Below are 13,633 nucleotides of genomic sequence, written 5' to 3'. Positions count from 1 at the left end.
AAAAAGCAGAAGCAAATACTATTTGTAATATAAAGGTCTTCTCAAGGAAAAAAATAGGAAATTTTTCTCCTACAGATTTTATATATAACTTTGAGTTATCACTGAAGTTAAATCTGAGATGAAAAATTTTGTCTTGTTTCACAGGAATACAGATTCTCAACTGGTACAAGTAAATCTGACTGTTTCAATTGCAATAGACTTCATGGTGCCAATGTGTATAGTTTCTGATTGTAGGAAAAAATACCACTATCATCATATAGTTAAATAATCCTGTAATTTGTCTGTGTAGCATTCCCCAAATAAAAATCTAGAAATGCTCTTGCTGGAGCAGAGACAGAATTACAAGACTGTCTAAGTTCATACTTCACTGGGAATGCTAATTGAAATTGAAAAACCGAAACAAGGAAAATCAAAGGAAAAAAAATAATAAAAGGATGTAACGATAATGAACTTTACCTCTTGGAAACTTTTTTTATTTGTTTCCCAGAGCTCCTTAATACTTAAATTTAATGGGAAATATTTCTTTTGTAATTGACTTGGAGTTATCTGTTAGAGTTCAACAGTAATATTTCACTTTATATAAAATATGTTTAACATAAGGTAGCACAGATTTTAGCCTTCTGTGTTGTCTGGTCAGATTCATGTACTGCAAATACAATATGTGAAATCTGCAAGTAATGGCTGTTTGTATGAATTCGATGAAAACAGATCTCTAATATTTGATGCAATTTTCCATGCATACTCAGAGACAGTGCCTTTAAAGGACACAGGTATCCCTTGAGAACACTGGCATTACTTCTGAGCAATGAGGATCTAGATGACCTTTGGACTAATATTTTGAGTGGCTACCCACACTGCTACTTTTGTGTAAAGGACAATTAATTGTTTCCAGCTAGAAGCACTTTTTTTAGAAAAGTCAGAGCAAGATGAAGCAAGACTCTGCTGCTTTGCTCTTCCTCAGAATGAGAGTCTTATTTCAAAAGACCGAGGCACCTGTAACTTTCTCTTCACATTCATGCTAAGAAAAAAAGGCTACTCCTTCTATTAGTGTTAAGCATTTAAAGTTTCACTGATACCTTTGAAAGTTGTCAAGTTGTTGAAAAACGAAAACCCATAAACTTCTTACTTATTTCAGATGCTGCTCAATTTATAGGTAAGAATCCAACCAAAAACGAGAGTGGCCTCTCCTGGGAGATGGGAAGTAAAGGTTTGGACAGTTTTCAGTAGGAACTGAAACAAACAGCACTCAAAATTAGGCTTTATATCTTTGAAAGTGTATCTAACCATCATAACTAAACTTCTACAACCACTTCCCCTTCTTAAACCTGTGTGGTGCTAGCTCTTTCTAGGGAATTATACCCTGTCCTTTCTTCCCTCCCAGTGAGAAGTAGCAGGTCAAATGTCTCTCCAGCTTCTGCTAGCTAAAATGTGGCTTTCCTTGCCTATTAGCAAACAGAACAGAAATAAGGTTTTGGTAGCTAATCATTTGAAGCTAACTTGTGCTTTTGTAGTCAAGTCTTATTAAGAGATTACTTTTAGAGTCAAAGAACTGAGTCCGTTGGCACTGTCAGGTCATCCAATATGCCATGAGAAGCTATCAGCTCACACTGTATATTATACATTACAGTCCTGGCTTTTATATGTACTAATCAGCAACATCTCTTGTGGGAGCTACAATTGGCCCACTCTTAAAAAAAATAAATTCTTCCCATTGTATTCTAGTTTAGTAACAGAAAATGTCCACAAAAATGTTTTGTTTTCTTGACTGACCTAGAATCACATAGCATGAGAAACATAGAATATTAAAAGGGAGGAAGAAGAACTATGTTCAACTGAAGCAATAAATGCAAATCATCCTGGTTACCTGGAATTGAAATGTGCTCTCCTAAAGGGTAATTTGAACACTGGTTGCATTACAGTGTCAAGTGCAAAACCTTTAATGGAGAGAAATTGTCTCAACTAACCTATTTTTCATAGCAAGTGGAAGCAGAATACCATATATAGCTTAAGAACTGGAAAGATTTGCCCTTCTCCAAAAGAATAAAATAATACAGCACTGAATAATGGTTTTGATACTAGTTTTAAATTAGAAATTCAATTTCTCCTTACAAGCTCCCTACCCAGTTTCTTACTATTCTCTCAATTCTTTGGATGACAATGTGAGATAAAGTAGAATTTTCTTAAAGCTAGACTGAAACATGTCCAGAACAATGTGCATACCTTGCTTCACTTTTATTAAGTGTCAAGTATTCCCATATAAGATAATTAAGTTTTATGCTTAGAAATGTGAAAAGTGTTTAAAGTGGATGCCAAAACCTATATGCATTCTATTCATTTCACTGCCCACTGTGGGAGCTGAAATACCTAATTTTTAAACAATCTGAATACAGGATTCTGTAGCAATGAAATGAATGTCAGCAGCATAAACAGAAATGGCAGAAAAAGATACTTTAAAGTGATTTAAATCATTTGGAAGCACACTCAGAAAAATCATGTGCTATACCAGTGCTACTTTATAATTAATAGCTACGTTTAAATTGGGATTTGTCTGTTTTGTTACAGAAAAGTGTTGTGTGTTCAACACGCCTTAGGGCAGCAGTGGTGAAATGAGGCAGTCATTATCTAGGTTATGAAAAACTGTGCCAATTAGCACATATATAGTCTAGCTTTAATGAACAAGATGACTCCTCGAGTGATAGATAAAGAAATTTAGTGAAAAAAGTAGAAAATACTTTGTGAATCCTACTTTTACTAAGCACATGACAAGCAGTCAAAAAGTAACTGAATATGAGGTGGTTGTATTTGCAGTTACATTAACATCAATGTATTAAAGTGCAATGGTAAACTGTAAACAGTATTTAGAAAACTGTAAATCTCTGTTAGTTGAAGTATAGAGTGCAAACCTTAGAGATTGGTATCATGCCACATTTGGATCAGAAACCTCTATTGCCTGTATGAAAACTGAAATATTTTTAGGGAATATTCAAGCAGAATTATATTTGCGATGTTTTACAAAGTTTTTGTAGGAAGAGGGAGGCTGATTCATTGTTTCTAAATCACTGTAAAATTCCTACTGACTTCAGTGAGAGCTCAGAATTTGCCGTATTTTGAAGATAATTGCAGTGTTAAGGAACTGTAGCCAAACAAACAGAAATAGTTTAAAGCTCTTATTATATATCTAAATTTATTTACTTATATATTTATTTTTACAGTAATAATCATTCAATCTCTCAGAGAGGCTGAACCTTATTTCTATATTAAGAAGACTTGTCAGTAATTGTCAGCGTATCTGGTGGCTTCCTGATGACTTGCCTTACAACGTGGAATGCTGGGAAGAGCCAGTAGGGGTGGCACAGGGGTGGCACATATGTACGATAAGGGAAACAGATTGATTGAGGACATTGTCTTCCTGAGACTGAAGATTTTACTGAAGGTACTGAGCTAAAACACTGCATTTTATGTGACCTTCCTCATCAATCCCCTTTTTGCTTAAAACAGACGTGTTAATATCACTAAACTAGCCAAAAGGCTTCGCATTGTGTCTTCACGTACTTAACTATAAATTGCTTTGGAGACATTTCCTGATAGTACCTTTGCTTGTGTTGTGAATACTCTCTTCTTTTGCCTCATTTTTCTACACATCAGAAAGCTCTCCTAATAACTTCCATAATAAATGCTTTCTTTCCAATGACATCCCCATTACTTCTTCCTCACCTGCTTACATTTAAATGATTTGCCTTTAGATACTGAAGTTATTATATCTTGTTGCTATAGGCTAAGTGTAATTCTTTTAATCTTGATGGTAATTTCCTGGCTAAATATTTTAAATGTATTTAATAAATACATTTGTACAAGTAACATTAATTAACTATATCTGTGTAGCAGTGTATTTGGATATTCAGTTATTTCTGACTATACATTTGGCCCCTGTATTTTGTATCTTTTTGTTTTTGTTTTTGTTTTTGTTTTTTTTTTGAGGCAAAGTGAAAAATGGAAGATCTTGGTGCTGTGCAAGCACTGTTCAGCAATTGCTAAAACACTGTTGTGCTGTTGTGTTACAAACACTTTTTCAGTCAAATTCTAAATCACAACACTATACAGGCTAGCTATGAAAGCTAGCTCCATCCCACCCAGACTTAGTACAGGTGTTCAAATTCTTAGTCTTTGAATATATATTTAAGAGTCATTGACACTTTTTAAGATGTTAATCTCTTGGAACTGTTTGGAACCCACTCTCTTTTAATTGTTATGGTTGGAGCCAATCAATAATATGCCTTCTCTGTAATCAGACAGCTTAGTTAGCCACTTAAATGCATTTTAGTTATGTTATATCAATGAATATCACGACACTCTAACCTAGAGTGTGAAATGCTTTGTCTCTGCATGACCATCTATGAGCATTGACTGATGAAAGGGAATTTCAGCTGCCCTCTCCTCCACTTTCAGACTGTTTTGAGAGACAGAACTATGGTAAAAATTCTACTTTTTTTTTTCTTTTCTTTTTTTCTTTTTTTGCCAGTAACTGTCATCTGCTGAAAATAAAGATTAACTACTTAGATATGGCTGATATTCTATGTATGTTCTTGTGCAATGCAATTGTATCCCTAATGTTTTTATTATACCTGGGATATTCCAGAAACAAAGAGAGTTCATTTCAATTTATGACAACATTCACAGAAACTTGTTCTGATGATTCCTTGCAGACCTTCATTAAATTAAGCTTAGGTCAAAGAAAATAAAATGAATTTTAGAACGACCCAGCTATTGTAGATGTTCGTTATCTCACAAAGGAGATTAACAAGCTTTTAAATGATAGGAGACATTCAAAGGATGGAATATGAATCTTATTGCATTTGTGGCCTTGACACAGAAGACATCATAAAGTGTGGAGTGAGTCTGAGTTATCGTCTTCAAATATGATAACTTTTTTATTTTATCTTGTATTGTGATGTTAATGCCAACCCCCCCTGTTTATTTTTCCTGTTCTGAATATGATTGAGCTCTTCATGTTTTCAAGGTTGATCTGCAAAATGAGAAGTGTTTTCTGTTTTGAAGTATTCTTTATGCTGTACTGTGTTCTTTGTGTTGGTTTAATATTTTTAAGAAAATTAGAAACATCCTAAAGTTTCTCTTGAAATTTCTCTTGAAATGTTATGGATGTTTGTTTCTCTGTATTTTATCGCTGTGTGTATATAAACCTCTGAGTCTGGCTGTGTTTTCTAAACTGTACATTCACACTGCAGCCCTGAGGTCATACATTCTACTGTAAATTCTGCTTTTGCAGAATCATTTGTGCTGAGTTCATTCTGATTTTATAGCCCTCCCCCTATGATACTGGGTAGCATCCAGGTTGCTACAAATGAGCTAAACGGAGGCAACATAAAAAGTAGGTGAGTCTTTCTGTTTTTGGTTTTTGTTTTCGTTTGTTAGTGGGACAGTGCCTAGATATTGAATGAACCATTAAATTAGCTATTTTTTTTAAAAATAACAAAATCTAACATCACACTCAGTTTTACCAAAAAGATGTTATTTCTTGTACTGGAGGAATTAAACAGATGCAGTGCATATGTTTATAGATTGTGTGCAATGTTTTGTTATTTTCTCTGAGTTCATTTTCTCTTTCACTTTTCCATCCAATTTTTCTTGCTTCTGTTTTTGTCTTGTCTCTTTGTAATAATTCCAATTTCAAGTAAGATCACAATGAAAGGTCTTTAAAAGTCAGTTTTAAAAAACTTTCAGTCAGTTTTATTTGGATTAATATCTACTTCACGTGTCTAGATAAACATATACAAATACAAGTAGTTACATTTTTTTCCAAATAGTATTTCTTTGATCCTGTTTCTACTACACAGCGTGTCTGAAATAGTTTGCCTTCCTGTTTGTGACCTTTTTCATTCAAGAATAATTCTGCATTTCAAATTAAACATCTCAAATGAACAGGAGAATAACAAACTATAAAGTATTTTGAGTGAAACTTTCAGAAAGTGTGATGAACTGAAGAAAGCTTGCAGAGCATTTCATTCTAAGCAGTGGATATCTTCCAGAAGGAAAACACTGTTTCCAAGAACTGTATTATTCAGTTAAACCAATTAAAATAAGCCAATTATAATTCTTATTTTTTCAAAAAATGTGAAGTGTGTTGTATACTGCATAGAAATGAATTGGAAGATATATATACATTTTGGACACAAATGCACAGGGAGTTCTTCTTGATCACAACTTCTACTTGATCAGAAGCTGTTGGGTCATTCTTACAGCTTCAGAGCTTTAATAAAGGGTTAAAAGAGACCTGTGCAGTTTCTGTCAAACAGAGACAGAGTTCTCATGAGCTGAAAGTAGAAGTCCTAATGTTAACAGTTGGAAGATACCAAGTGAAAAAATACATCCAAATTGGAGGTAGCGTAGACTGTAACATCATGATCAACCAAAGATATACTTAAAGAAAGGGTAGAATTCTTTTAATGCCATGGTAGCATCATGATTCTAAACACATTGTTCAAAAATCATTAGATGTAGACATGTTTACACATTTATGGCATTATAGTGGTTTTATGTCCTGCTCGATGCTGCTACAGTCAGCCTGGCTTCCACCGACTCTGGCCAGTAGCTAGTTTCACAAGACCTTTGCCTTCCCCATCCCCTTCTTAGACCATGATCTTCCTTCCTTTATTGTGTATAGCAGCAGTGAGCACTGTCTGGAAAAAAAAAGGCATATCATTAGAATAAAGGTAATATTAAGCTGCTACTTTAACTGAAACACTAAGTTGACTGATAAGATAGAGCACTAAACCAAGAGATGAGTTCTCTGGAGGCACAGAGATGCTCTAAATAGAAGGCAGGTTAGAGCTTTAAAAGATAAGGCAAGATTTCTAGGAGAAATAGTATGTAATATCGATCATCTGATACAGAAGAGAAATGAATGAGCTTTTGAGATGAGATGTATTTTTTTTTGTAGGTCACTTTCCTATTTTATGGGATATATAACTAGAATATTGATTACAGTTTAGATACACTTTTATGAAAGGAATTATATTTCACTTTTTTTAAAAACAAGAAAGGTAGTTATTTATTTATTCCCTAACCTGTAGTTATTAATTTTTAGATATGTATCTAAAATGCAAACATTTATCTGTATTTCTAGACTAATTTTAGAATTTCTTTCTTACAGTGGAGCAGTAGAGCAGATATGGATTCATTTAGTGATCAAACCTGCAGCATTACAATTTTGCAGATAGATTTGCTTCTGATGTGAAATTTGGACATTGATGTTCTGTAATTTTCTGGCTTACTGGAGATATTAAGTTGCTGTCTATAATTTTAATAAGCTTTAATTTCACACAATTTTTTTCTTCCAAAAGATCACTGTCACAGTATTACAAAAGTACCAAGTGTAAAGTCTAAACAAAAGTTCATCATATAGTATATTTAAATACGAATGCAAAGAGTTGCTTGAGCTTTCAGTTTTTCTAGAAGTAAGCTTTATATACCCATTGCATTAATAAAACTGACTCTTTGCAATTGAGAGAAAAATTTTCAGATTTTATTTGACACAGGTAATCAAGAAATGAAGTGTTGCTGTTGTTAACAAGGTTGTGGATACAATATTCACTAGAATCTGCCATTAGTCTGTCTCTTGTCATATTCTATTTTTGATGATAACTATGGAACAGCTCAGAATATGCTAACTTAATCTTAGCCTTTGGATACAGGATTTTTTTTTTTAATTTAATATATCAAATGTCTTTGATAAAGCACATTTAAAACCAACTAAGCCATATCTTCAAATGTGATTTAAAGCCTACATGACTCTTCCATTAATTTTTCATGAGGCTGACTAAGTGGATAAATTATTTTGAGTTTGGGATTTAGCCTTCTATGTAACTTGTTACTTAGTCAAACTTTTAATTAACTAAACTGTTCTCTTTATGATTCATATTGAGCAATTTCCGACAGCAGTATATTTCAGGTGAAAATTCATGGACTGCTGATATACTGCATAAGAAATAAAATAGGAAAAGAATGAGTTGTAAGAAGACTTGAATTTATTTCTTTTTAATTTCACTTGAGAGTGCTCTTAGTTTTGTTCTGTGGGTATCCAATTTTTCTTAAAAGAATTGTCTTATGAATCATTCACATATATACCATCACCTTTTAAATTGTAAAGATCTTTGATAAAGTTGAGGGATACTTTGCAATGAACACAAAAGAACTCAAGAACATTCCTTAAGGTTTTTATTAAAGCAGGAAAAAAAACCATTTCATTAAAAATATATTTACTTATTTTATTTTATTTTATTTTATTTTATTTTATGTCAGTAAGTAATCCCTCAAGGTTAGAAAGCTGGCCTAGTTCTGTAAAGTCCCCAAAAGAAACTTCAATTCTTTTCAAAGTTAGCTATGCACACAAGATTCCACATTGAGTATGGAGGTTATACGGTGTAAAATGGATTCAAAATATTTTAGAAATATTCTTAGGAGTAGAGGAAAGTTATGTTTCACTGGGATACAAGACACCAGCCCTATCTTAATAATTCTAGAAGGGCTGAAAATTGTCAGTACTCCACCGACAGCTTTATTTGTAACAGTTCTGTAACTCTTCCACAGATTCTTCCCTGATTGCTGAAAGTTGTTGACTATTTTGTTTCATTATAAAAGGGAAAGGGAAATATTACTAATTCTCCCATATTCTTAATAGGAGCTAATGAATATTAAATATCTCTAATCCACAGAAAAGTGAGGAATATGATGATACTGCATCTATTGTACAAATAGTATTAAAGATAAAATATATTAAAAGATCTCTGTTTTTTTTTAATATCATCTTGAAAAAAAATATATATTGTATTGAAATATCGAATACTTTTGCTGCAAAGCTATTTGTAAAATGATGAGTTGGACTGAGAAACTCTCAAAAAAGTTGATGACATTTCCACCAGTATCATGTAGAAAATATTATACTATTTTATGCTGTGTCTCAGGAGCAGACATTTTATTTTTCCCTTTGTTGTCTACCTCTGTCCTGTAATAATTATGATTAATAAGACTGAAACTTTTCCTTTCCTTTTGTATTCCAGTCTTTCAAATTGTTTTTACCTTGGGAAAAACTTTCTCATGCTTAGTTTCAGTCTAACCTACTGAGCTATCAAAATACCACAGAATGAAGTTCAGCTGGCAGTCAGGAAAATGAAACATATTTGCCTACTTTGCAGTTGTTAGTCATGACTCCTTATGTCTGCACATCTAATACAGCTGGGTTCAAGGACTGAAATTCTTTTCTCATTCCCAAATCATATCTTCAGCAGTTTTAACTGTTGGATTTTTCATTATGGTGTAATAACAAATAAATTACTTAAAGAGCTACAGCACAATTACAATTTTTTAAGACTATATTTCAAGCCTATAATTCTGAAAGTTAAGTAATAATACGATGAGTAATTAAGCATTTTGAATAAAAGGTGAGCATCATACTGTGTCCTGAATATTTTCAAGATTGTACGTAATTTGAAAGTCATTTATTAGTAATCTTTTTTTTTTTTTTTTTTTTTCTCAGCCCAGGTGGGCTTCAAAAATCAAATACTGGCCTAAGAGAAGAGGAACTTCATAGCACACTTCTAAAATCATAACTAATTCTTTCCATCCTATCTGAAATTATTTCAGTAACAAATGTAATCATGCCTCCCTCAATTCCATAGGCATTTTGTACATGTTGAGGCCTTTAGAATAGTGTTAGTATCATATAAAGGGAAATGAGTACCATGAATCAGTCTTCAAAACGTAATATGTCATACAGATATAATGTAATAACTGAATAAATATAGGACAAGAAAATGAAAAAAATACATCTTCAGTATAAGAATATTGAGGATACTACAGTCCATCTTAAAAATATTCTACCCTCTGGATTTCTGCCCTGAATTTATCTTCCTTTATTGTATTACAGTTTGGGGATGTTGAAACTTGACATATGCCCTCCCTGGGTACCTGAGTGTTAATTTGTTGCAGGAAGGAAACAGCTGGAAGGGGAAAATCAAAGCAATGTTTATCCAGTTCCTGGTTGGTTGGTGTGACCTCCAGTTTGTTTTCATGAGGTCTCTACAGTAAGATCCCACATATGGACAATATTTATGTTTAGTGTGTTTGTTCTGAAGGGTAAATTCCTTCCATCTCAAATATGAAATCAGTTTGGGTAAATCTCATGATTAATAGTGAAATGATGAAATCTTTTCTCTGTCAAGCAAAAAAAAAAGTCAAAAGTGTTCATTAAGTCTGTAATTTATACATATGACAGAAATCCTTTACACTTCATGTATTTTACTAATCAAGTGAGATCTGTGTTACATTGAAATTCTGTCCTCACATTCTCATATATGTTTACTACAAACATCAAATGGAGATAATAATAATACATAGGAAGTGATGTATTATACCTTTATAATCATAACTTAAGCATAATTTTAAACAATCTGATAGCAAATTTTGCTGAGAAAAAATCCAGCAATAAGGGCTTTCCTTCTCTGAAAATACTTCCCATAAATTGAAAAAGCTAAGTCAGGTAAAAAAGTAGAAAATTTCCATATGAATAAATGCATAATTTATCTGTTATGACAGCTGACGTCCAAGTGAATATGATGATTTTTTATTTTGCTTTTGTTTCCTATCATGGTCTTGCTGGACTATTTTTTGTGTAAATTAGAGAAGCATTGCCTAGCTTATCAATAATTCTGTGTATGTGTTTTTTTTCAGAGCAAGTGAGTATAGATAATTACTCATATTAACAGAACAACGTTGGTAAAAATCTCCATGTTTTGTGTTTATTTTATGGTTTTAAATTTAATTAACATATCCTTATTCACAATTCACTCTTTTGATACACTAAGTCAATTTGGAACCAAAGACAGAAAAAGTTTTGACTGATGCCATAAGAATTTGAGTATATAAAAGAGAAATTTATACTCACTTTCATAGTCCAAGCCAGTAGTTGAAAGACTGGAAAATCTGGTCCTTATTCATTTATACTATCTGCAATATTCCATTCAATTCTAGATAGTTTTATGCCTACACCACAAAAAGCCAAACTTCAAGCAATTTATCAAATAAGATTGAAACTAATCTTTAATAAGTTTTGAATACTTTTGATGGATTTGAAATTTGTAGAGTTATTATGGCTTGGAATATCTGGCAGTTAATTGGATTGGTGATTTCTGTTTATTTTGATATCTGTTTCTGTGATTTCTTATATAAAGTCTGGATTTGGGGTATGGTTTCAGTAGCCTAAGTTACTCATAACTAGGATCTCCACGATGAAATTTTAGGAATCAAGAATATTGGTAAGTATATGAAATTAAAGCAATGATAGATTCTTTTATATTGATTTAAGCTTCCACTTTTTATTTATGGGACTGTTTGTATTTTATTGATTTCAGGTTAGCATCAGATTTCTACATGATCAATCACTTCTGAATACAGAGGTTAGACTAGTAATGCCATAATCCTGAAAATGTTAACCTTCATGGTTTCTGTTTTTAGTGTTTCGCTTTTTTTCCATATAGTCCCTTCTAATCTTTGGACATATGTGGCCCTTCACATGCAGACAGATTTGGTTCTCATGGAAGATAGTCATGTAAAGAGATAAGCCTTCTCCAGTCTAGGAAACGGATAGAAGCATTACTAGAAACAAAAGTTATTCATCAAATAACACAGCTGTTCACTGTATGTTCATAATGAGCTTTTTTATTTGGGTGCTGTTTGTTATTTATAGCTAATTAACTCCCTTTTACACCACCAACAATCTGCATTTAGAGCACACAGAAAATGGAAATAGATTGAATTAAAACTGTTAAACACACAGCAAATTCAGTTAATATTAAAATCACTGTAGATGAGTTATTACCAAAGCACTGAAAGATATTTTCAGCTTCTGTTTTATATATTTTGTTGATTTTTTGATTGTTTTTTGTTCTTAATTTACATAGAAATCTGAGTAAAAAGACTTTCACAGGCCACAGAGACTCCAAATCTCTCACTTTCTTTTTGAATAACTTTTTCAAGGTAAGTTTAATAAATTGTTTATATTGCAGGTGTTAAACTGTTGGTATGTGTGTAATTTTGTGTAATATATGGATAAAAAATTCATTTGCTTGTTATCACAGAATGTTATGAGATTACTTTTTTACATGATCCCCAAGTGAAAGATTGCATCTAGTCCTCTGAGTGGATGAAGTCTATATCCTACTCTGACTGGCCAATTCAAATACAGAAAATTCATTGTACTTTTACCTCTTTTCTTTGAAATGAATAGCTTGAAATTTATTTTCAGATATGGAAAAAAAAAACCTTGGTTTTGAAGTATACATATGTAATTATTTCTGCTCTAGTACGTCTGGACAGATAAGGTAGCATTGAGAAAGGAAAAACTCTACCTGGGAGACTTCCTGATTGTTGCTGATTTCATAGTTGTGGTTATGCACTATTGGTTCTAATTCATATCTAATGGGAAGACAAAGTGGATTTACCTGAGAAATTTGGTGAAACTTTCTTGTGTCCAGTTGCTGGATTGTTCATCACCATTATGCAGAATAAAACAATTTGTGTGTCAGGTGTTGGAAAAATTACATTTCTACCTTCCTGTCTTATAAGATTTCTTAGGTCTTCTTAGTGTAATGTAACTAGTTCTTGCCTTCTTCGGTGTTTCCTGAATTTACCAAAATGATTTTAATCAAAAGAGAGTTTTTCTAGCTCAGCACATCAGCAATAAAATATTAAAATAATATTTCTGTATTCTAATCATTTTCTGTTTGTTCATGTATTATTTTTTTACTTTAAGGTACAATTGTGTGTTTCTATCCCTTAAGTTTAGTAGCAAAGTAGGGGCTCATCAGCTGGTGTTTAGGAACTAATAGTATAATGCTGCTAGAATGTTAGTATATACAAAAAATACTGTAATTTTTTTTAAAACAGTGCTAGTATAAAATAGATCTGCTGGTCTGCAGATGAGAAATTCAAACCACTTTGAATAAATCTTTTTTCAACTGACGATCATTTTTACCAATTTAACATCTGATCTAGTGCCTTTCATTAGGAGGCCTATTGAACTTGAATGTAAATTTAGTTCAATATCTTTATCAAGAATATAAGCCTAAAGAAAAATCTGTTTTGTCTGTAATTATCTCTGGGAAAACAAACAAACAAACAAAACAAACAACATGAATGAAAAGAATCATAGAATCATAGAATGACCTGGGTCGAAAAGGACCACAATGATCATCTAGTTTCAATCCCCTGCTATGTGCAGGGTCGCCAACCACCAGATCAGGCTGCCCAGAGCCACATCCAGCCTGGCCTTCAATGCCTCTAGGGATGGGGCATCCACAACCTCCTTGGGCAACCTGTTCCAGTGCGTGACCACCCTCTGAGTGAAAAACTTCCTCCTAATATTTAACCTAAATCTTCCCTATCTTATTTTAAAACCATTTCCCCAGTCCTGTCACTATCCACCCTTGTAAACCGTCATTCACCCTCCAGTTTATATGCTCCCTTCAAATATTGGAAGGCCACAACGAGGTCTCCCTGGAGCCTTCTCTTCTCCAAGCTAAACAACCCATCTGAAATTGTAAACACTGAACACCACAGAAGT

This window comes from Meleagris gallopavo, chromosome 9 (assembly GCF_000146605.3).
Source record: "Meleagris gallopavo isolate NT-WF06-2002-E0010 breed Aviagen turkey brand Nicholas breeding stock chromosome 9, Turkey_5.1, whole genome shotgun sequence".
NCBI lineage: Eukaryota > Metazoa > Chordata > Aves > Galliformes > Phasianidae > Meleagris > Meleagris gallopavo.
Note: the sequence above shows the minus strand (reverse complement) of the source record.